The sequence below is a fragment of the Vulpes lagopus genome, chromosome 14 (assembly GCF_018345385.1).
Source record: "Vulpes lagopus strain Blue_001 chromosome 14, ASM1834538v1, whole genome shotgun sequence".
Taxonomy (NCBI): domain Eukaryota; kingdom Metazoa; phylum Chordata; class Mammalia; order Carnivora; family Canidae; genus Vulpes; species Vulpes lagopus.
Window position 1 is genome coordinate 27,650,188 of NC_054837.1, and position 23,993 is coordinate 27,674,180.

General features: G+C 52.6%; 1 protein-coding gene across 2 annotated transcripts in view; it reads right to left on the bottom strand.

Annotated features, from left to right (window-relative positions):
- SH2B3 (SH2B adaptor protein 3) overlaps positions 1 to 8,919 on the bottom strand; it is a 39,568-nt gene extending 30,649 nt beyond the window's left edge. For both annotated transcript variants that reach the window (XM_041728855.1, XM_041728854.1), the window contains exon 1: positions 8,787 to 8,919. The gene's annotated coding sequence lies outside the window, so the exon portion shown is untranslated. The remainder of the gene's footprint in view (positions 1 to 8,786) is intronic.
- Positions 8,920 to 23,993: the final 15,074 nt, after the last annotated feature.

Consider the following 23,993-nt stretch of genomic DNA (forward strand, 5'->3'; position numbering starts at 1 on the left):
GGCCATCGTGGTGACCCTGCATCTGACTGCAGCAAGACACCCCAGATGGTACAGAGTGTCTGCATCAGTGAGGAAGGTGCTCTGCACAGAGTCAACAGTTTTGCACATCAGAGTCCTTGAAACCTATTCTACGTAAGTACTTTGCACACAGTAGTCAATGAAAGCTGCCAGGCAGGAGAGGAGCCACATGTGCCCTTGAGCACCACACTCAGCCAAGGAAACCACTCTGCAGCTGAAGGCAGGCATGTGTGTGTGATTTGACCTCAGTCAACCCTGTGGCCACCCCACACCCATGCCTCCACACAGGTGAGGCAAGCACTGTTCTCACAGGTTAGAGGACCCAGAGAGCTCTAGGCACTCCAGCACTGCCACTAGACCTAAGCACTGACTCCAGACCCAAACACCTAGGAGACCCTGTATGATGTGCCCCCACTGGTGCTGGCTGCCTCTGCATTGCCCTTGGTATTCCCTCTGCCTTGCCTTCTCTCAATCTGCTTCCAACTTCACACAAGAGGAGCCTTCCCTGAACTGAGTCAAGTCCTAAACCTGTCCTTCAGCACACTGGCCACATGTTATCACCCAATAGCTGAGATTACTTAGGGGTACCCAGGTGGCTCAGTCTGTTAAGCATCTAACTCTTGATTTCAGCTCAAGTCATGATCTCAGGACCATGAGATGAAGCCCCACATTGGGCTCCATGCTGAATGGGAAATTTGCTTGAGATTCTCTTATTCTCTTTCTCTCTCTCTTCCTCCCTCCCTCTGCCTCTCCCCCCTGCTTGCATGTGTGCTTGCTCTCTAAAATAAGTATATTAAAACAACAACAACAACAACAACTGATTAGTGGCTATCTCCCCACCAGACTGTGAGCTTCCCCACTGCTCCAGCCCCAGTTGCTAGCATGCCCCGGGAGCTCAATAAATGCCCCTTGAATGAATGAATGTGTGAATGCAAGAGGTCAGCTGCCTTTGGAATCCCTGGCTCCTCTGGCAGATGCATGGTGACCAGCTCCCCCACCACCAACCACCTTCCACTGGGCCAACCCACCTCTTGGGCACCCCAGAGTCCCGATGTCCAATTGCGGGGCCCAACCTTAGCAGGAGGCTTCTGAGGATCACCGTGCCTGCTCCATGCTCACTCACTGCCCAGGTGATGGCTGGCAGCCCCCTCACCACACCTCCTACCGCAGTACCCCCATCAGAAGAGCGGTGCATACCAAGCACTTGCTAGACGTCAGGCATTCTTCTACCTGCTTTTGCAAAGCATTAACTCTCCCAGGAAGCTGGGCCTATCACTGCCCCCATTTTATAGAGAAACTGAAGCATGGAGAGTTTCCCTAGCTGGCAGTAGAAACCCCCACAGAAGCCACCCCCAAAATACCTGATGCACACCATGAGGATGGTTCACTTCCCAGTGAATATTTTTTTTTTAATATTATTTATTTATTTATTTATGAGAGAGAGAGAGAGAGAGGCAGAGACACAGGCAGAGGGAGAAGCAGGCTCCATGCAGGGAACCCAACGTGGGACTCGATCCCGGGTCTCCAGGATCACACCCTGGGCCGAAGGCCACCGCTAAACCGCTGAGCCACCCGGGCTGCCCCCCCCACCCCCAGTGAATGTTTATTAAATGAAAGAGTGAAATCCAGAGAAGGGATCTAAACTTCTCATTCAGCAACTGCTGGAGTCGGGAAGCATTAGCTCCTCTATCCAGGTCCCAAACCCACCAGGTGCTCAGGAAAACAGCCACAAGGCAAAGTTTAAAAACAATGATTCGACATTTTCATACATTGTAAAATGATCACAGGAAGTCTCGTTAATTATGTTGTATGCCGGAACCCTGGGTGGCGCAGCGGTTTGCGCCTGCCTTTGGCCCAGGGCGCGATCCTGGAGACCCAGGATCAAATCCCACGTCGGGCTCCCGGTGCATGGAGCCTGCTTCTCCCTCTGCCTGTGTCTTTGCCTCTCCCTCTCTGACTATCATAAATAAATAAAAATTAAAAAAAAAATTATGTTGTATGCCTGAAACTAATGGATGTCGATCAATTTTTTTGTTTGTTTTTTGGGGGGTAAATAGAAAACTACTTAAAAAAAGGGCATAACCCAGATGTTCCCTCAGATGACCAACTCCAAGTTTAGATGTGCAGAAGGGCTTAGATATAATGGATGTCGAGCACAGCTCAATTTTATAAATAAAAATTGAAAAACAAAAATAATAAATGACAGTATTTCTGGCTTTCTATGTGCCCTGCACTGTGCTAAACACTTTGCATATACACTCACTGGTTTAATCTCCCCTGGAAGGCGGAAGACTATCAATATGTCTGCTTTCTAGATAAAAAAAAGAAAAAAAAAAAAGCCAGGGCTTGAGAAGAACAGCTTGCCCAGAAGCATAGAGCTGGGATTAGAACAGCTCACCAGTGAAGCATAGAGCTGGGATTAGAACAGCTCACTGTCCTGTCCCCTCAGCCAGGGCCATTTGCCTCCAGAAGGCTGAGAGGCCATCTCACTCCTGCTCACCCCCAAAGGCCTGGTTAGGGTAGTTGCTTCTGAAATAATACTTGTATGAATTAATGAACTCTGGGGATTGAGGTGGGCTGCTGTTTGATAGTCATGCTCTTACAGTCATGTTCCTGACCCACATGGACAAACAGAGAGGACTGTGGGGCTCTGAGAAACCAGCCAAGGTCCCCCCACCACGTAGATGATCTCTCGTGATGGAGCTACCAACCACACCTGGGTCCTCATCCTGCCTCGGCCACTTCCTCGCTGTGTGATGCAGAAAAGGGGGCTTGCCTCTCTGATCCTGTGTCCCCATCTGTAAAATGGGCCAGTACTCAGCTCTTGGCATTCACTAGCAACATTCTGAGGATGGAGATCTGTACTGGATATGGTACTGGACACTGAGCTCAACAAACAAGTGGCTGATGCTATTTTATTACTATTCCTGTTAGCAGAGAGGCTCCAGAGAATATCAGGCCTTCAAGTCACAGAAGCCACAGAGGGAGCCTAGCCTTGAGCTGGGCCAGCAGGGAGCATCAAGGGAGCCTGAACAAAAGGCCTTCTCAGGGGAGAGGCGGCTCCATACAGGAGCTCCAGGCAGGAAATTGCCAATCAGAGCACTGAGGGAGCACTGATCACTCAGCTGTGGCCCACGTCTTAGGGGAGGGGGCATGCCTGGGAGGTTTCCTGGTGGGCAGCCAGGCAGCAGGAAGGTGGTCCCCTCCTTGGGCCTCAGCCCAGGTGGTAGTCATTTATTGAACACTTACTATATGCTAAGCAATTGATCAGATCACACCAACTGTGGGATCAGGGCCTGAAAAGCTCTTAGCAAAAAGCATTTATTAATCACCTGAGGGTTTCCACGAACCTCCAGGCTTAGGCTGGGGGATATAAGTTGGTGGGGCACTTCTACCCATTCCCTTCTTGCCCCCTCCCCCACCACCTACCAGTGCACTGGAAGCCTGAGTGGCCAAAGGGATGAACAAACTCACGCAGAGGTGCCTGCAAATCCAGAGTCCCTGCCACCTGATCAGCTTGAGCTTGGGGGCAGGGAGTTCCCAGCTACGAGTGTGGAGGTGGGGCTCCAGGATTTCCTAAATCCCACAGTGGGTTGAGGGGCAAGGAAGATGTTATGTGGAGCAGAAAGGCCTAATCCTGGCACCCCCTTCCCCCAAAATCCCCACAGCAAACCCAAGGAGATCACGGTCTCCTTGCCGATCCTAGGGCCCCGGGTGGGGGTGGATCTGCCTCTCAGGACCCCCAAGTTCAAGACAACTGTGTCCACCAGAGTGCCTGCGGAGGGCAAGCTGGTGAGGGGCCTTAAAGCCTTAGTTAGAGCTTGGTGTCCCCCGTTCAAGCATACCATCCTAAGGGATCCTTGAGCCTCTACCAAATCAGTGAGAAATGAGGCACCGAACAGCTGGAAATCCTGGCTGTAAGCAGGGAATCTGAGCTGTGGGGCCCACTCTAACCCATGACCCCAGAGACTGGCTCATCAGCCCCTCCTCTATCCAATCACCCTGAGTAACAACGTAATCTGGGGAAGCTAACATTTCCCATTTAATTATCAGGCCCAGGTGCAGAGAAGGCCTTTACCCACCTGTGGGAATTCCACCTGCCAAGGCTTGGGAAGGATAGTTTAAACTGCGGTAAATGAAGTTAAAATGAGCCAGTCCAGAGCTCCCATCCTTTCCCAGGTCCACAGATTCCCCTGCCCCCAGCTCACAGATGTTTGGGCAGGAAGTCTCACACCTTCAGAGAGAGACACCTCCTCCATGGAGGCCTCCAGGTTGACTACAGGCCACAGAAAGCATCTTGATCTTTCCCACCTACAGCACCAGCTTCTCCAGCAGCCCAGACCCCCTGCCCAAGGAAGCCCAGAGAATTGGGGGATTCCAACACACACAGCCTGGCAGTCAGCCCATTGCCCTTTCACACCATTCAGGCTGTCCAGATGGTAAAGAAGCCCCTGGAAAGTAGGGAGTGAAGGTTCTTAGGGGCTGGACAGGCTGAGACGGGGGTTCTGTCCTAGATCACTGTGCAGTCAGTGGAGTCCTAACATACCCTCTTCTAGGGTCACCTAGTGCACAAGGACATTTATCAGGTTGGCACAGTCTGCCAGAGCAGGAAATGTCCTCTGGCTCTGTCCCCACACCTCTGTCCCCACACCTGACACCCGACCACCTTCCCAGCTAGGCTTCAGGAGAGAGCCAAGGACTATCCCTCAAGAATGGGCAGTACTTGCCAGCCACAGCCCCTCCTACCCCAGTACGTGATTTAACTGCCTCTGAGTTGAGGATAGAAGGGCGAGATTCTACCGAGGGGGAAGCCTCTCAGTGAGCTCTGCACCCTGCAATGGTGCGGCTTCGCAGCATCAGGAGGGGTGAACCTCTCTCCACGCTCACCTTCTCTGGACTTGTCCTCCTGTGAGAGGACACCAGAGTGCTAGCTCTCCAAGGGCATAGTTGTGCCAAAGGCCTGCTTTTGAGACCACCTTCCCCATCAAATTTCCAGTCCTCCGGCTCCCCAAGGCCAGTACCTCTACCAGGCACCCTGTGAGTCAGCCCCCGGTGAGCAGGGCATAGACTTCCTCCCTCCCAGGCCTCCCTGGGGGACACAAGGGCCAGTGGCAGCCTCCCCCCAGCCCACCGGGGTGGGGGCCCACATCCGGGCAGGCCCCCTGGGGCTCCGGCCTGGCTCACGAGGAAGCCTGCAGCCTGGCCCTCCTCCCCGACCCCTGACAGGGTGGCGTGGGAGGAAAAAAATCTTCCAGCCATCTGCTCAGCTGCTGGGTTTCCGGTCGGGGCGGGGCTAGGGGACACCAGGAGGACTCACTCTCCTGGGGAAGTGCCCCTTGCCCCCGGTGGGAAGAAGGACACAGGTCGAGAAGCCCAATGGTGGTCAGCGGGGCCTTGGAGCCCTGAGGAATGGTGGTGGCCCGGGGTCAGGCCCGAGCAAGCGGGTGTCCAGCTGTGGCCTTTAGACCTGCCTGGTTTCCAAGGGACTGCAGGCCCCCGGAAACCAGGGAGCTGGGGTGCGGGGCTCCTGGGTCCAATTAGGCCTGACTCAGCGAGTGACCCCAGCTGAGTCACTTCCCCTGGGCAGGCTGCCCGCCTCAGTTTCCTCAGGGAGGGCGGGTAGCTGGGAACAGGGTCTGGCTGGGAACAAGAAACTTGTGCTACACCTCTGGACTCCAAGGCAGGCTTCTCCCATCTGCCAGATGGAAGTGGCTTCCTGCTCCCCCCATCCAGAGATGCTGAACACCCAGGGGGCCCCTTGGGACCATTTTCCCAGGAAACCCAGCAGTTAAGTGCCAGCCCCATCTGGGGCACTGACAGCCCTAGCTCACACTTATTGAGCACTGACTGCATGCCAGGCATTGTTCATGCCTCTCTTCAACACGATCCTACGGAGCAGTCACTGGCACTCCCCCATCACAGAGGAGGATATGGGAGCTCTGAGGGGTTATGGGACAAGCCCAGGGGCACGTAGCCATCGCAGTTACAACCATCACAGTTCGAGTCCCCACACCAGGCCTGGCTCATACACTCTATACTAGCCTACCCACGGGCTCATATCCCTGGGAAAGGCTGGGACTCTTGGTGCCCATTGGACAGATGAGGCCCAGAGAGGTCAGGTAACTTGCCCCAGGCCTCACAGCTAGAAACTGGCAGATCCCAGATTTGGCTCCTGAGCCTGACCAATACCAGGGAGAAGTGGGAATTTAATAAGAGAGGTGTCTCATCTAATAATATTAATAATATAATTATCTATTATTGTCAGGTACGGTCCAGCACTGAGTGCTTTATGTTCATCTCCACATACACCATCCCCACCCCCAAAAATGGGCTGTGGTGGGACTGGGAGGTCTCTCCAGGTGCCTCCAGCCCTGTCCAACCCCCCCCCCCAACCTTGGGGAGGGTCCATCCAGGAGGTAGAGGGTGTCCTGGGGTGACACAGCTGGACCAAGATATCCCAGGACACCCAAAAGCTGAACTGCTGCAGGGCAACCCTGTGCCTGCTGGACCCAGGCTACCACATCTGGAGTCGTTCCACAGAATCTGATTTGTACTAGAAAGTTCTATCTATCGGAGAAGGATCAAGCCCAGGGTTCACAGGAATGGGGGCTGGATCAGGAAGAACAATCAGGGCTCACATCCACAACAAACAATAACAGTCTCAACATTATTACTACTACTACTCCCCATCAAAATGCTCTAAACGCTTTGTGAATTCACTCATATGGTTCCAATGACCCTAAGAATTAGGAACTCTTATCACACACATTTGACAGATGAGGAAACTGAGCCTGGGACAGGTGAGCAAGGCCTCACAGCCAGGAAGCACCATCACCTCATCCTGCCTGCATCTTCGGGATTCTTCTCCCAAAAAGATTCAGGACCCTCTCCACCACCCCAGGGCTGCACATATGCTGGAGGTGCTCAAGGGATGCTGATGAACAAACAGTCCACAGCCAGGAAAATAACGCTAATGATGGGCATGATAAATCATCACCACCACCTGTAATTGAACCCTTTGCCAGGCAACAGGTGCTTTCCACACAGTGGCTCATTAAATCCCTACCACAAACCTGTTAGTATCCCATTTCACGTGGGGGGAAACTGAGGTCCACATGTGTCACCTGCCTATGCCCTCAGCTGGACAGAAGCAGTGGGAGAGCAGAACCTACACCCCCAGGACCTCCGTCTCCCAGTGCTGAGCCCCGGAAGGTCCTCAGACCCCAGCAGCTGGTACTTTAGTCCAGCCCCTTCCCAGCTGGCTGTCTCTGTGGTCCACAGGGACTCACACAAGTTCTAGGAATGTTCACCCTTTGGCTCCGAAGGATTTTCCCTCCCAGAGGAGGGTTGTGGGAAAAGGCTCAGAAAAAGTGCATTAAAAATCCTTCCAACTTCCCGAGTGGGCCCTGGCCTCTCATCTGCTGACCCCAGCCTGCCCAGCCCGCCTCTGCCTGCTCTCCCCCCGTTAGGGCTGGGTCTCCAGCCTCCGCTGCCCCAGGGAGCCTCCAGGGCTGTTTCCGCTCTGGCAGCCAGGTCAGTGATGGGAAAGCCAGACGTGACTGGCGCCTACAGCCCTTGGAGATCCATGTGCCCAGCGCCGGGCAGGGGCCCTGCAGCTGGGCTGTAAGTAGGGGGGGTGGGATGTGCCGGCTGCCCTAGCTGAGCCTGGCCGCTGGTGGGTGGCAGGGGATGCTCATCTTCCCGGTGAGGGGAGAGTGGGTCAGATCTCAGCCCCTCCTGCCCCCAAAGCTGGACCCTGACCCTGCAGACATCACCTGGCCAGGCCCTCTGCTCCAAAGCCCCCACCCGCAGCCCAATTTCACTTCCTCCCACTCACTCAGGCCTGGCCATGCCCCTCCCTGGAGGCCTCCAGCTGCAGGCAGTGACCTCCTCACCTACATCATTGTGGCCGGGAATGGGGAAGAGAAACAGGAGAATGAGGAAATTAAAGAAGAAAAAAAAAGGCAGGACAGGCAGGCAGGCCCCCCTCCCCAGTTCCTCAAATACAGTCCCCATCATCCCAAAAGCCCCATGGTCAGAGGGAGGGAATGGAGGGGATTTCTGCACTAAGCATTAAAGGTCTCTGAAATTACGCTCCCAGCCATGCTGACCTATAAGGCAATGCTCCCCTGCCCAACCCCACACCCTGGTTTTTGATGGGAAGATTCACCTGAGCTCCAGGTCTGGGATGTGAGGGCGCCAGCTCCTAGAAGACTGAGCCCGGGGGCCCTGAACCCTTGTGAAACCCCAAACTCAGTAGCTTGGGGGCACCTGGCCTGGCCCACCTCTGAGATGTGGGGCCCGTGGAGAGGGGCTTCTAGAATCCAGAGACACCCTCGTGGCCACATGGTCTGGGCTGCAGAGTGGGGAGGGACAGGTGGCCCCGCTCCCGGAGCGCTCTTCCATCCTCACGGCCTGTTTGACTACTTTCACTTTCAAGGTACCAGGCGCTTCACCCCGCAGCTTCACCCCTCCTGACCGGGCGCAAGTGGAGGGGCACTTGCCCTCGACTGACGGGCTAACCACAGCCTCCAAGCGCCCTCCCCGCAGCCGCCCCATTACATCCCCAACACGTGCGTGGGTGGGGGTGTCAGCGGGGAGGGTGGCGCAGGAGCGGGAGGCCGCCCCGAGCCCCACCCGGGGTAGGGGGCGCGCAGTATCGCGGGCTGCGGTGCGAGTGCGCAGACAGCGGGCAGGACCGGACCGGGGGCCTCCTCTCCCCTCTAGAGCCCTCCCAGCCCGGAGGGGCAGCGGGGACGGGGGCTTACCTGAGAGAGAGGGGGTCCGGGCCCGGCCGGCCCATGGCGTCGCGCGCCCCCGGCCCCCCGAAATCCCGAGGGGGCGGGCGGGCCCCCGCCCCGGGCGCGCTCGCTCCCGCGCGCCGGCTCCTGGCTCGCGGCTTGCTCGAGCGGGGCTCAGGCAGGAAACCCGGGCTCGGAAAATGGCCAGCGCCTCATCATTTCCGCCGCCAGCGCTTGACAGTTGCGGGAGGATGCGCCCCCGGGCCGCCGCCGGGGAAACTTTGCTGCTGCTGCCGCCGCCGTCGCCACCGCGGGCCGCGACAGTCCGGGCGGGCGGCCGGGCGGAGGCGGTGGCCCGAGCCCATGCCGCCCCGCGCCGTTATGTAAAGAGGAACCGGCTGTGGGAGCTGAGCGCGGCGGGGGAGGGCGGCCGCGGCGGGGGCGGGGCCGGCCCCGGAGACCACGCCCCGGCCCGCCCGCGAGCCAGATTTGGCCGGAGGGGGCAGCTCCTGGGGGCGGGCCCTCGCGTGGCCCCGCCCACCAGCCCGCTCCGCCGCGGCTCGCCCGGCCCCGGGGGAGGCGGGGCCCCGTGGAGCCCCGCCCACGCCTCGCCGCCCCGGCCGCATCTCGCAGGCTAAAGAAGGGAATGAACGACCGAGGGGCGGGGCAGCCTTGGCCCCACCCACTAGCGCCTGCAGACCCCCAGGTGCCTCAGCGCTGCGGGGGCGGGACCAGATGGGGGAGGCGGGGCCCGGGGGCTGGAGACTCTTGGCCTCGAGGGGGCGCGCCCTGCGACTCCCTCCTGCAAGGCCTTATCTGCACGTTCCGGGCGGGTCCGTGCAATAGCGACCTCAGCTTTCATCACCCCCCAGGGAAGGATCCCCACCCCGCCCGGCCTCTGCTGAGCCGGCCCACCACGGCCCTAGACCGCCCCATTCGGATTCTTGTCCCCACCCTCGGTTCTGCTCTTGCGGCTGCTGGTGCCCGTGTAGATCGACCAGTGGCTATTGGGCCACTACTATCTGGCCCGTATCCGAAGAGTGCATTTTTCTCCAGGAAGCCCTCCCAGGCCGCTGGCACCCATGCCCTCTCGACCTCCCTCCCTGCTCTGCCTCGCGCTTTCATTTTCTCTACAGGCCTTATGTGGGGTGAGGTTGACAGTGGGGTGCCCCCTAGTTTGAGGTGGAGCTGTCAGCCAGCCCTTCCCCCAACACAGGGGAGGGAGGGGAGAGAGGAATGTCTACTCTTCTCTCCCTCCCACAACAGGAAACTAGTCGATTAGGCCGCCAGCTTGCAGGAACCTCATCACCCCTTCCCAGACAACATACTCCTCCAGCCTGCTGACTCCCCCTCTTACTAACCTTGGGCAAATGACTTATCTGTACCTCAATTTCCTCATCTGTGAAATGGAAATAGTAAGAGTACCCACTCCACTGAGTTACCGTGAGGATTAAATGAGTCAATGCATTAAAGTACTTAGCATTGGGCTTTGCCCAAGGGAAAGCACTGCTACAGGGGTTTTTGTTAATCAGGCTCGAGTTCTGCCCTTGGAGCTGCAGAAAGGGGTTCCCCAGAAGATGGGGATTTCCAGACTCCACTCAGATGGGGATCAGGGCTGGTCGGCTGTAGGATCCTTGAAATCCCATAACCTTGAAGGAGCTCTAGCAATAAACATGTGCTTTCCACAAATACTTGTTAAATGCCTACAGTGTGCCGGGCTCTGTTCTAGGTGCTGGAGATGCAGCAGTGAACAAGACAGATACACATGCCTGCCCTGTGGAACGGACATTCTGGTGAGGGGACACAGAGCATAAGTACATGAATAAATGGGATAATGGACTGGGAGTAAGATAAAACAGTTAAAAGATAGATAGAAAGGGCTGTCTTAGATTGAAGGCTTGAAGGGGACCTCTCTGAGGAACTAACATTTGAGCTGAGGCCCACTCCTTTCCCCCATCCTACAGCAAGAAGCATTGGGGAATGATAAAGCCTAAGCAAAAGGCATTCCCATCCAAAGGAACAGTGAGTGCAAAGGTCCTGAGGTGGGAGTAAGCTTGGTGCATTTGAGGAAAGTCAAGAAGTCAGTGGTGACACCAGGCTTATAGATGGAAAGAGATAAAGTTGGAAAGGCAGGCACAAGGAGTCCTGAAGGTCCTGGTGGCAAGTTTGGGAATTATCTTGAGGGCAATAGGGAGTCACGGAGGGCTTTTGAGCAGAAGGACCTGTTGAGCTTTGGAGTTGAGCTGCAAAGTCTGGAGTTGGCAACCCATTAGAAGGTGCACCAGTCACATTCACACAGCATCAGAGGATGTGGTATTAGGGAAGCCTAAACTGATCACTCCATATTATCATCTCTATATGGCACCTGGGGAGAATGAGACCTAGAGAGAGCAGTCACTGGCTTGCAGTCACATAGCTGCCAGGTGGTGCCAACAGAGCAGCCGCGTACACAGCAGTTGTCAAATGGTTGCTGAAATCTGCCAGCCACAAGCACTTTCCCTCTCACTGCCCAGACAGCAGTTCTGCTGACTTAAATGGGGACTTGTGGTTCTTCCCCTTTTTAATCACAGTGCAAGCCGTCTCTCGTGCCAGATTTCTCTGAGGCCCAAAGTGGTTTCCCTTCTCACTTAATTTCTTCTTGCCAGGCGTCCCCTCCGGAGTCCAGCGGATTGTTTCAATGCTCTCCTGCAATCGAGACTTCTCACTGTTTCTGGTTTTCCTTAGAAAGGCAGAGCACTTAAAGCGAACATCCCTTCTGTGCCTTGCCCTAGATTTGAGAGCACCCTGGCTCTGAAATGCGATTTTCCTCTTCTTGGCGGGTTGGCTGGTGGGTTGTGGCTCCTCCCACTTCACAGGTCCCTGGGGCCCAATGTGAGAAGGAGGTTTATCCGAATTCCCCAAATTCCCCGGAAGCAAGCAAGATGGTCAGGGCCAGTAGGTCCCGCTGCCCTTGCTCTCACACCAACCCACCCTGGAGAACGCCTACTGCCTGCCAAGGAGGGGCTGGAGACTCTCAGGATTAGTAACAGTGATGAAACAACAGCCAGTGACAACATTAGTAAATACTTATTAATACCATTAGCAGTGGTATTAACAACACTACTGGTACTGATAACAGCAACACAAAGATTAACCAGAGGAATGCCTGGGTGGCTCAGCAGTTGAGCGGCTGCCTTTGGCTCAGGGAGCGATCCTGGAATCCCTGGGATCCAGTTCCGCATCGGGCTCCCTGCATGGAGCCTGCCTGCGTCTCTGCTTCTCTTTCTGCGTATCTCATGAATAAATAAATCAAATCTTAAAAACAAAGGTTAACCAGAATGGGATTAATAATAAAAGAATCGGGGCAGCCCGGGTGGCTCAGCTGTTTAGTGCCACCTTCAGCCCAGGGTGTCACCCTGGAGACCCGGGATCGAGTCCCACGTCAGGCTTCCTGCATGGAGCCTGCTTCTCCCTCTGCCTGTGTCTCTGCCTCACTCTGTGTCTCTCATGAATAAATAAATAAAATCTTAAAAAAAAAAGAAATATTTTCTATAAATAAATAAATAGCCTCATATGGCCAGTGATCACAGTACTGGATGGCATAGCTCTGGACATTTTCTATATGTTAACTCATTTCATTCTAATGACAGCCCTGGCTTGGGTTCTATTATTGGTATTATTATTCCCATTTTATTATGAGGAAACTGAGTCATTGAAAAGTGAAGTCTTTAGTCCTGATCAGAATCTCCCCACTTCAAAGACACAACACCATGGTCTGAGGGGACCATGAAGAATGAAGGCTCTGCAGCAGCCCGGGTAGCTCAGCTGTTTAGCGCCACCTTCAGCCCAGGGTGTAATCCTAGAGACCCAGAATTGAGTCCCACATCAGGTGGGGCTCACCTCCATGGAGGCTGCTTCTCCCTCTGCCTATGTCTCTTTCTCTGTGTGTGTGTCTCTCATGAATAAATAAATAAAATCTTAAAAAAAAAAAAAAAAGAATGAAGGCTCTGGAGTTACCCAGATAGGTTTAGAATTCTGCTTTCTGCATTCTCTTAGCTGGGTGGTCACTTGGATTATCTAGGCCTCAATTTCTTCATCTGCAAAATAGGGACAGTCACAGGATTAGCTTCGTTGGGCTATGGGGGAGAATTTGATGAGAAAACTTATAGAAAGGGCTTGGGAGTTTGGATAGCACTCCTGTATATACAGCACATGACCAACAGGGCGATGATTATAATTGGATGTGAGTCATATGTCCCTCAAGTGGTTGTGAAGAATGGTGGCCACAGAGATCAGCTTTGTGGGCACTAGATCCTTACACCCATTTTACAGATGAGGACACTGAGGCTTAAGAAAAAAAGACTGTTGCCTAAGGCCATCCAGCTAGTGAGTAGAGACTTTGGTGTGTACATCCGTAAAAGGTGCTTCTGCAGACCCATCCTCTCCTTACTGGAAACAAAGTCTGGGCCACAGGTGAGAATGAGGCCTGGGTGCCTGGTCTGTCCTCTATGGACTGAATGTTTATATCCTCTGAAAACTACTGTTGAAACCTCCAGAGTGATGTTATTAAGAGGTGGGGCCTTTGGGAGGCAATTAGGTCCTGAGAGCACAGGCTTCATGCATGGGATTATAAAAGAGACTCCTAAAGAGATCCCTCTCTGCTTCTGCCAAGAGAGGTTAATAGCCAGGAGACATAATCTCTGAGCTAGAAAGGGGGCTTTTACCAGACACTGAAGGCCCTTCTGCCAGGGCCTTGATCTTGGGCTTCCACCCTCCAGAACTGTAAGAAATACATTTCTGTTGTTTAGGAGTCACCCGGTCTATGTTATTATATTATAGCAATCTGAATGGACTAAGACAGGAAATTGGTAATGAGAAGTGGAAGCCATTGTAACAAATACCTAAAAATGTAGAAGCAGCTTTGGCACTGGGTGAAGTGGGTAGAGGCTGGAGATGTCCAGCATGCCATGGATAGACCATTTAAGGGTGATTCTGGTGGGGACCCAGAAAAAAAAAAGAAGAGAGCTGCAGAGGGTGTCTGTCCAAGACATTAGAAGAAGGACCCCAGAAGCCTTTTGGAGGTCATCGAGGGCCGGAGTGGTAGGAGGATTTCAAGGGAGGGGTCATTGCTTTGAGCTCCCCCCACTCTCACCATTCGCTGCTCCAGCTGTGGCTCCAGCTGGTCTCCAGCAGTGGGTGCTGTGCCCTGCAAAGCTGTGGGGGTATCACTGCCTCCACCCAGATTTCAGAGGAGCTGCCCAGGCTCCACCCAGGCAGAGGGCCACCTGGAGCCCTCACCAAGTCAGTGCTCATCCTGCAGGATATTCCTATGACTCCAAGCTGATACAGCCACCTGCGTCCCATTCCAGCAATTCCATCCCTGGAATGCTGGGGCGGGAGCTTAACCCAGCAAAGCCAAGAGAGCAGCACCGAGCCTTAGGAGCCCAACGACTGTCCAGTAATCTCTGGGCACAGGAACATCACCCCAGTGTGTCCAGAAGGCAGGACCTCCCACCTCCAACCCTAATGGGTCTGGAAGGAGGCACTTCCTTGTCCCATGTGCCTAGATGGCAGAGCATCAAGCCAAGAGGATTATTCTGGAGTCTTAATGTTTCAGACTTCTCAGGACTTGTCTCTCCTTTTTTTTTTTTTTTAAAGATTGTATGTATTTATGAGAGAGAGAGAGAGAGAGAGAGAGGCAGAGTTACAGGCAGAGGGAGAAGCAGGCTCCACGCAGGGAGCCTGATGCGGTACTCGATCCCAGGACCCCGGGATCAAGTCCTGGGGCGAAGGCAGCGGAAGGCAGGAGCCAAACCGCTGAGCCACCCTTGTCTCTCCTTTCCTTCCTGTTTCTCCCTTTTGGAGTGGGAATGTCATTCCCACTATTATATTTTGGAAACATGTTGGACTTCACAGCTAGAGAGGAATTGGAGTCTTCCTTACAGCTGATTTTGGTGAGACTTGGGATTTTAGACTTTTGAATTGATACTGAAATGAATTAAGACTTTGGGGGTTATTGGGATGGGATGAATGCACTTTGGATGTGTGAAGGACAAGAGTTTGGGGGGGGGGGGGACCAGAGGCAGAATTGCAACAGGCTGAGGGTTTAAGGTCACGCCTTCCCCTGCCCCCACTAAGTGGACTGGGACAATTGGTGCTGGAGTTCCCCAGGCCTGGGCTTTTATCCCCGCACTACCATGGGACCTCTGGTAAAAGACTTCCATTTTCTGAGCCTCAGTGCCCCCAGCCTGGGAAATGGGCAGAATGATAGTTGAGTAAAGGGAAGTGAAATTGTGTAGGACATTTAATCCTTAAAGAGGTGTGCTCTGTGAGTGTTCTGCATTGAATGAGAACCAGAGGACCCTGGGCTTCTCATTGTTCCTCAAATTCACCTTCTTGTTCCCACTTCAGAGCCTTTGCACTGGCTATTCCCTCTGCCCAGGATACCCTTCCACCAGAGGTTTCCATCCCTCCCTCTATTCCCCGGAGATCTCTGACCACTAAATGTAAAACAGCCGCTCCTTCTGTGGTCATTCTCCATCCCTAACCCTGCTTCTTTTCCTCCCACTTGTCATGAGGACACTCAAGTAGCTTTATGAGAGACCCATATGGCAAGGAACTGAGTGAGGCCTCCTGCCAGCACCCATGTGAGTGCACCATCTTGGAAGCAGCTCCTCCAAGTCCCATTTAAGCCTTTAGATGAGGGGAACCCCAGCCCACATTTGTTTTGTTTTGTTTTGTTTTGTTTTTTTACTACAATCTCCTTAAGATCCTGAGCCAGAAACATCTAGTTCCTCTATTTCTGAAACTGTATGAAATAATATATTTTTTTTTACCATTTCAAGCCCTTAGGTTGGGGAGTAATTTATTAGAGTGCTCAAGATGGCTTTGGGGTTGTCCAACCAACCCTTTCCCCACCCACTGGGATCCAACTGAAGCTAAGAGGTTCAGGAAAGGGAGTCCTCAGCTAGAAAAGGAGTATGTAACTGGGCCCCTCTTTCTGCTTAGGTAGTCAGAACTCTGCAGTGGGGTTCCTGGCCTAGGGGTGTAATTTGCTGAGGGCAAGTACCTGATGCCACCTGCACCCCTGCTTCTTTCCCACCATCTTGGTTCTCGTTATCTGTCCTCCCAGTGCCTTTGCCTCTCAAATCACCCCAAGTCCTTGCCAAGCAGGATAAACAGTTTTTTGTTTTTTTGTTTTTTTGTTTTTTTAATTTGGACTCCATTTCAGGAAGTGTGCACCAAGCCCAGACCATCGCAGGCAATCCTTCCCAGGGTGAGGGGTTTGCTAGGAATTTCCTCATTTTTCAGACGAGGAATCTGAGGCACAATGTGGTGAAGTGCTGTGCCCAACGGCACACAACGGGCAAGCGGCTGAAGCAGCGGGTCTGCACTCAAGGCCTAGACGCAGGACTCCCGCGCAACCCGAGTAATGACATCACTGATAGTCCTGGCAGATTTGGTGATCATTAGGACATCACGTGCCAGCCACTATTTTGAGGGCTTCGCATGGGTTCACGATTTAATCTTCCCAACAACTGTATAAAGAATGTCGTTTCCCTCTATTTGACAGAGGAGGAAACTGAGGCAGGCCAGCATGCAGTGGCCGGTGCAAGTCAGGCGCTTGCGCCCACACTGCCTAATTCTGACCTTGGCTGGAGCGGCCGGCGGGCCCCGCGCCCCATCCCCCCCGCCGGCCCGGCCCGGCCCGGGGAACTGAGAGCTGCCCCCTCTTCCACTCGGGGGATCTGGCTTCAGAGGGGAAGTGACTCAGTGGCCTGAGGCCCCGCAGATAATTATTCACTTCCAATCCCGGTAATTAAAGGCCCTAATAGCTCCGCAGAGGACGCACAACCGAAGTCACTTCCGCGGTCCCCACCCCCGCCCGGGGACCCGCGTGCGGCCGCGAGCTTCCCGGGAGCGAGCTCGGCCGCCCTCCCAGGCTGCGGGCCGGCGGCGGCCCAATCGCACGCTGCTCTGGCGCCCCCTGGTGGCAGGCCTGGGGGCGGCGGGCTGGGGAGCTGTGCGCAGAGCAGCCGTAGGCGCGGGTCTTGCCCGCCCAGCCCGGGCCCTTCCACCCGGGGGTGGGGCCAAGCCTTGGGGCGGGGGGAAGCGTCTCAGGCTCTGGGTTTGATGCCTCCAACCACCGTTAAATGGCCACGAGGGTCGAGAACAGGAATTGGGGGCATGGTTTAATGGCTGGCTTCTTCCTTTAGTGCTGGGTCCCCCGGGGCAAGCGACTTGGGCTCTCTGAGCTTCAGGTTCCTCATTGGCAAAATGTGGATGAGGGATGAACCTACTTCATAGGATTGTAGTGAAAATTAACTTAAAATAATTCATGTAAAAGTCCCCGCTGCGCAATAAGTGCTCAATAAACGTTGTTCTTAATTTCCAAGGCACAGATTTGGTTACGTGCCATGTCTCTCCCCTGCTCTAAACCCTCCAAGGCTATTACCTTCGGAATAAAATGCAAAAGCCTCAGCCGGACATACCCGGCCCCTTCATAGTTTCATCCTCAGTGACCTCTTGTGACAAAATCCACCAAATGCTCTGTGCTCTTGCCCCATCAGACTTCTTTTTGTTCCCTGCCTCATGTTTCCAGAACTTTGCCCACTCTGTTTTCACTGCCTGACATTCCCTTTCCCTCTCCTCTGCTTGGCAAACTCCTATACATCCTTCAAAACCACCTGCAATGTGACCTGTGCTTGAAGTCTACTCCAGTTCCCTGAGGATGTCATTTCTTCTGGCCTCCTCTGGCACCCTCTGCATCAACCCTCTGAGGAATGGGGGCTTGTCCCTTCTGGTGCAATTTCTCATTCATCTGTCTGTACATGCTGAAGACTTGGAGTTCTTGGAAGGGTAAGGCTGATGTTTCGCTCACATTTGAATCACTGGCATGCAGCACAAATCATGTACACATCAGGCGCTTCAAAATCTCGTGTTATAACCAAACAAAAAGTAGGTACTGAGTGATTATTGGTGGATGGTGATTCCAAAGCACACAGTTGTTATGCAAGCCTTGGTTCTATCCCCTTTGTGCTTGGCTTGACCTAAGTCTCAGTTTCCTCATCTGCAAAATGGGGATGAGAATGATACCTACCTCACAAAATATTTCTGAATATTAAATGAAATTATGTGTGTAGCACAGGACATTCAGTCAATGATATGCTATTATTATTATTATTATTATTATTATTATTATTAGCTAAACCTGTTCTCAGGTCCCCTCCCTTTACACGGAGTGGGTAATGAGAAAACCTTGATATGAACCTCCCCTATCTCCACTAAAAGAAGCATCAAGGGGGCACCTGGTGGCTCAGTGGTTGACCAGCTGTCTTTGGCTCAGGGTGTGTCCCGGGTCCTGGGATCGAGTCCCACATCAGGCTCCCCACAGGGAGCCTGCTTCTCCTCTGCCTGTGTCTCTGCCTCTTTCTGTATGTCTCTCATGAATAAATAAATAAAATCTTTAAAAAAAAAAAAACATCAAGGGATCCCTGGGTGGCGCAGTGGTTTAGCGCCTGCCTTTGGCCCAGGGCACGATCCTGGAGACCCGGGATCGAATCCCACATCAGGCTTCTGGTGCATGGAGCCTGCTTCTCCCTCTGCCTGCGTCTCTGCCTCTCTCTCTCTCTCTCTCTCTGTGACTATCATACATAAATAAATAAAAATTTTAAAAAAAGCATCAAAATGTTAGCTAAAGTATAGACCCAAAAGAATTGATGACAAGTACTCAGACAGTTGGGTATATGAATGTTCATAGTAGCAGTATTCACAACAGACAAAAGATAGAAACAACCCAAATGTCCATCAATGGATGAATGGACAAACAAAATGGGATCTTTTATCTTCCATAAAAAGGAAGTGCTGACATATGATACAACGCGATGACCCTCAAAATAATATGCCGAGTGAGGGGCACCTGGTTGGCTGGGTTGTAAGAGCATGTGACCTTTGACCTTGGGGCATAAGTTTGAACCCCAGGTTGGGTGTATAGAGATTACAGAAAGAATGAAAGAAAGAAAGAAAGAAAGAAAGAAAGAAAGAAAGAAAGAAAAGAAAAGAAAGACTCAAATAGAATTAAAAAATAGAAACAACACCCCCCCTCAAAAAACCTGGGTTTTATGCTGAGTGAAGTAAGCCAGACACAGAAGGTCACATGTTGTTTAATTCCATTTACATGAATGTGCAGAAGGGGTAAATCCACAGAAACAGAACACAGGTTGGTGTTTGTTCTGGATCAGAGGAGGGCGAATGGGCAGTGATTGAGTCTAAGAATGGGGCTTCCTTTTGTGGGGATGAAAATATTTTAGGGGCAGCCTGGGTGGCTCAGCGGTTTAGTGCTGCCTTCAGCCCAGGGCTTGATCCTGGAGACCTGGGATCGAGTCCTGTGTCGGGCTCCCTGTATGGAGCCTGCTTCTCCCTCTGCCTGTGTCTCTCTGCCTTTCTCTCTCTCTCTCTCTCTCTCTCTCTCTCTCTCTCTCTCTCTCTCTCCCTCCTGAATAAGTGAAAGAAAGAAAGAAAGAAAGAAAGAAAGAAAGAAAGAAAATATTTTGGAACTAGGTAGCTGTGGTGGTTGTAGGACATTTGTGAATGTGCTAAATGCCACTGAATTGTGCACTTTAAAATGATTAACTTTATGTGAAATTCTCAATTTAAAAAAAATGTAAAAAAAAAGGTTTAGGTACAGGAGTGGGTTCTGGAGGGGTTTGGAGATGTGTCTCCTCTATTCCTCTGATCCCCCACAGGCTGATCTTAACCCCCAAATGGGCTACTTGAGACTGGGAAGTTGGTCTCTTCCCCCCGCCCCTCCACCTGACAGAGGCTGGGGATGGTCCCACAGAGGATGCGACCCAAGTGTGAGATCAGGCCACTCCTCACCTGCAGGTCAGTTGGGGTGGCTCTGCTACCGCAGAGATGGTGCTTGTGGCCACATCAGGTGACCGAGTGTGGCTTCAAGGTGAGCAGAAGGGCTCTATGCTCAAGGATGGCCCCAAGGCAGTTGGGTCCTTTCTGGGGGAGTGAAGCCTTGAGATGCACAGAGAAGGACAGAAAGTGGCTACTGGGAAAGGAGAAAATGGAGCCACAGAGCAGGCACAAATTTGAGAGCAGAGGCAGGTGGGATGAGGAGGCTGCAGGGTACTCTGTGGGCTCTCCAGGGCTGGGCTAGGGGAGTGCCTTGGCCCTGGCTTACTCCTGAGCCCAGAGCAGGACCCTGTGGCTGCCCAGGTAGCCTCCGGACTCTGCTGTGTCGGCTGGCTGTGTGACCTTGGGCAAGTTACTTCACCTCTCTGAGGCAGCAGGAGCCACAGGAGGGAGTTGAGGAGGAGCAAAGAGGAGGAGAGGAGGGAGAGACGTATTCATCAGAACTTTCAGAAGCCGAAGTAGGAAGCTGAGGGTGGGGGGTTGTGCAGAGAGCAGCTGAGCCCCACATTTCCATTTTTCCCATGCTGGGCTCCCTTTGGTTTTGAGATGGTTGCCCGTGGGTGGTGGCCATCAGGGGAACTGCCTCATCTCTGCTTGTTATGGTAGCAGCACCTGGTTTTCCATGTAGTCTCAGTTCAAGATGTTCCGTGGGGCTGACCTTCCCATCGCTGCTCCAGTGCTTGGTTCAAGGATGGACAGATGAACCCATGGGACCAGTGAGTATCAGTTCCAGGTGCACGCAGAATAGTCCGATAAGACTATTCCACTCTATTCTTATGTCTTATTGTCTTATTCTACTCTAAAATTTTAGAGCTGGGAGGACATAAGCTCAGAATGAATATGACTCAGAGCAAAGCAAAACTCAGAGACAGAGAAACTGAGTCTTGTTGATGTCTGCATCCAGATCCAGCCATACCTGAAAAGTCTTAGACTTCTCAACCATGTGAGTTCATCAGATCTCACTTTGGCTGGAGCCTGTTTGTATGCAGCCTTTAGTCACTTGGCCACTGTGAGACTCCTGCCAAAGGGCACCAGTGGGGCCTCCCAGGAGCCATACCCCACACAGGTCCCTCATGGTCTCTCATGCCTGAAACAGGAGATGAGGACATGGTCTTGGGGCTGGAAGTGTGCAGTAGCAGGTGTCGGGCAGGCTGAAAGGAGCTGGGGCACCATGGAGGCAGGAAGACAGACACTCCCCCCATCAGGCTGAGATCTGTTGAGCCCCTACTATGTGCCTGACACTGTAGTCTGTTCTCATGCTGGAAGACAGATAATCAATAAGTGAGCTCTTAGATAAATGAACAGTGACAAGTTAGCAAGGGCCTCAAAGTTCACTGAATTCTTCCAACAACCCTTAGCTCTGTTTTTCAGACAAGGCAACTGAGGCCCAGAGAGGTGAAGGTGGCTTGCCTTAGGTCACATAGCTACTCAGACTCCAAGTCAGGATTCGAACCCAGGTCTGGCACCATACTTTTTAATTTTTGTTTTTGTTAATTGTTTTATTTTTTAATTTTTTAAAGATTTATTTATTCATGAGAGACACACACAGAGAGAGAGGCAGAAACATAGGCAGAGGGAGAAGCAGGCTCCCACTGGGAAGCCCTACGTGGGACTCAATCCCAGAACCCCAGGATCATGACCTGAGCCAAAGGCAGATGCTCAACCTCTGAGCCACCCAGTCGTCCCTGTTAATTTTTTTTTTAATACTATTTATTTATTTGAGAGGGAGAGCACATATGAGTGGGGGTAGGGGCAGAGGGAGAGGGAAAATCCTACTCCCTGCTGAGCAGGGAGTCCCACTTGGGGCCCAGTCCCAGGACCCTGGGACCATGACCTGAGCTGAAGGCAGACACTTCACTGACTGATACTGAACCCCAGGTGCCCTGTTTTTGTTAATATTTTTAATTAAGAAATTTTAAATTAGAAATTCCCCCCACAGGGCAGCCCAGGTGGCTCAGCGGTTTAGTGCCACCTTCAGCCCAGGGCGTTGATCCTGGAGTCCCGGGATCGAGTCCCATGTCGGGCTCCTTGCATGGAGCCTGCTTCTCCCTCTGCCTATGTCTCTGCTTCTCTCTCATGAATAAGTAAATAAAATCTTTAAAAAAAAAAAAAGAAAGAAAGAAATTCCCCCCACAGGCCCTATATTTTGATTTCTTTACCCCCAAACAACACATTTTCCAGGCAACGACTTAGTTGTTTTTAAATTTGTCTTTTTTCTTTTAAAGATGTATTTATTTATTTTAGAGGGAAAGGAGGGGCAGAGGAAGAAGGAGAGAGAATCTCAAGCAGACCACCCCACCCACCACCACTTTGCACTCTGCTGAGTGCAGAGCCCAATGTGGGGCTGGATCCCACAACCCTGAAATCATGACCCTGAGCCCAAATCAAGAGTCAGATGCTTAACTGACTGAGCCACCCAGGTGCTCCTGTTTTAAAATTTTTCTATTATTTGAAAATGTTGAACTGCCAACCAAAACATGCGAGCAGAAAGTAATAACACCTAACAGTTATTGAGCATTTACTATCTGCCACGACCGTCCTGAGCGCTTTATATTATTAACCAGATGGGGTTAGACTCAAGGATGTAGACTCAAAGGAAGATTGCCTGGATTCAAATTCACATTGCTCGCTGCATGAGTTCAAGCAGCCCGTTTCATCTTGATTTAGTTATCTGTACAATGGCGATTGTCATTCCTACTTCTCAGCATTGCATGAGAAGGAAAACACACAGCAAGGGCTCAGTAAACATGAGCTACTATTCCTGAAACCCCTCACAACACCTTATGAGATATGGGGTGGGGGATGGGATGACATGACACTGTTATGTTTTCTGTTTTACAGATGAGGAAACCAAGACACAGAGAGGTTAATGACTTGCTGAAGGTCACACAGCTTGAAAATATGAGTGGGGATTGGAACCCACTTATACACAGTGAATCCATTAATTTCCAGCTCAGAGCATGGCTGCAAGTTCCTCTATAAGTCTGGGGCTTCAGGGGCAAATGCCAGACTCCCTGGGCCCTTCCACAATTGTGGGTGTGGCTCAGGGACCACCATGCAAGCCAGCCCCATCTCCTTCCAGGTCCCAACATGGTCTAGTAGGAAGAAAAACAAATCCCACTTAATATACATATCAAAGTCAGGGGCATGGTTTATGTCAAGGGAAGGGATTATTCCTTTGTAGATGTTGCTAGGGCAGCACTGGAGTAGCATTTCTTTGGATTTGAGGTGGAGCCAGCTAGTGCCAGCTCTGCCCCTTACTGTGTGACCACTGGCACGTTACTCACCTCTGAGCCTTGGTTTGAGGATTCAGTTGAGGGTCTGTGTATAAAGAGCTTGGCCCTGGGCAGATTAGCAATACATATTGCAAGGGGTGCCTGGCTGGCTTAGCTGGTAGAGCATGTGACTGCATCTCAGGATCTTGAGTTCAAGCCCAAGTTGGATGCAGAACCTACTTTTAACTAACGAGCAGGTGAAACTCAGAGAAAGAGGTTTAAATCCTTGGGAGAAAGGATTCAGGAATTGGTGGGCGGGAGTGGAGGGGTCAGTGGCAAGGAGAAGATTTGAGAAGGGGGAAGAGAGACCCCATAAGAGAGAGCGGGAACAAGGAGAGGAGTTGGCCAACACTATGCAATGTGCTGGCAGGACCTTCCAGGTCTCTATGCCTTCAGCCAAATTTCACTCACACCCATGACCCAGTCTCAGGCTGCTGGTACATGGATACCAGAGGAAAGATCCATGAAGTCAGGGGCTCTGGCCTTTCCTGTCACTCCCCTTCCCCCCATGTGCTTCACAGCGAGCGGTGTGCCAGGCCAGCATGTGGTGGTGGAAGACAGTTTCAGTTCCTCCTTGGGGGCTGGCTGGTCCTGCCCATTGTTGGGGTGGGGCAGCCACTGTGGAAGGAGACTCTGTTCCCAAACCCCAGCTTGGAGCACTGTCTTCCCCTGCTGGTGGCTGAGCCAAGGGGGAAGGCAAGATCTGGAAGCAAGATGGCAGGTCCTGTGGGCACCTTCCCAGAAGGACTGCTCAGGCCCTGAGTCATGTTCCAGTCACCCAGGACCTACCTTCTAAGGGGGGCTGGGATTGTGTCACAGGCTAGGCACAGTCATCAAACCCAAGTACACCACCTACAGTTGTTTTCTCCTGTGGTGTGTGTGTATGTGTGTGGGTGTGTGTGTTTCCTATCTCATGTGCCCTCTGGCCTTCTTGGGAGTTCCTCCTCATCTCGCCTTCTGACAAAAGCCCACGGGCCTCATCTCATCTCTCCTCCCTTCTTGCTCTTTCTTCTCCAGCCACACCAGCCTCCTTGATATGTTTCTTGCCCCTGAGGCT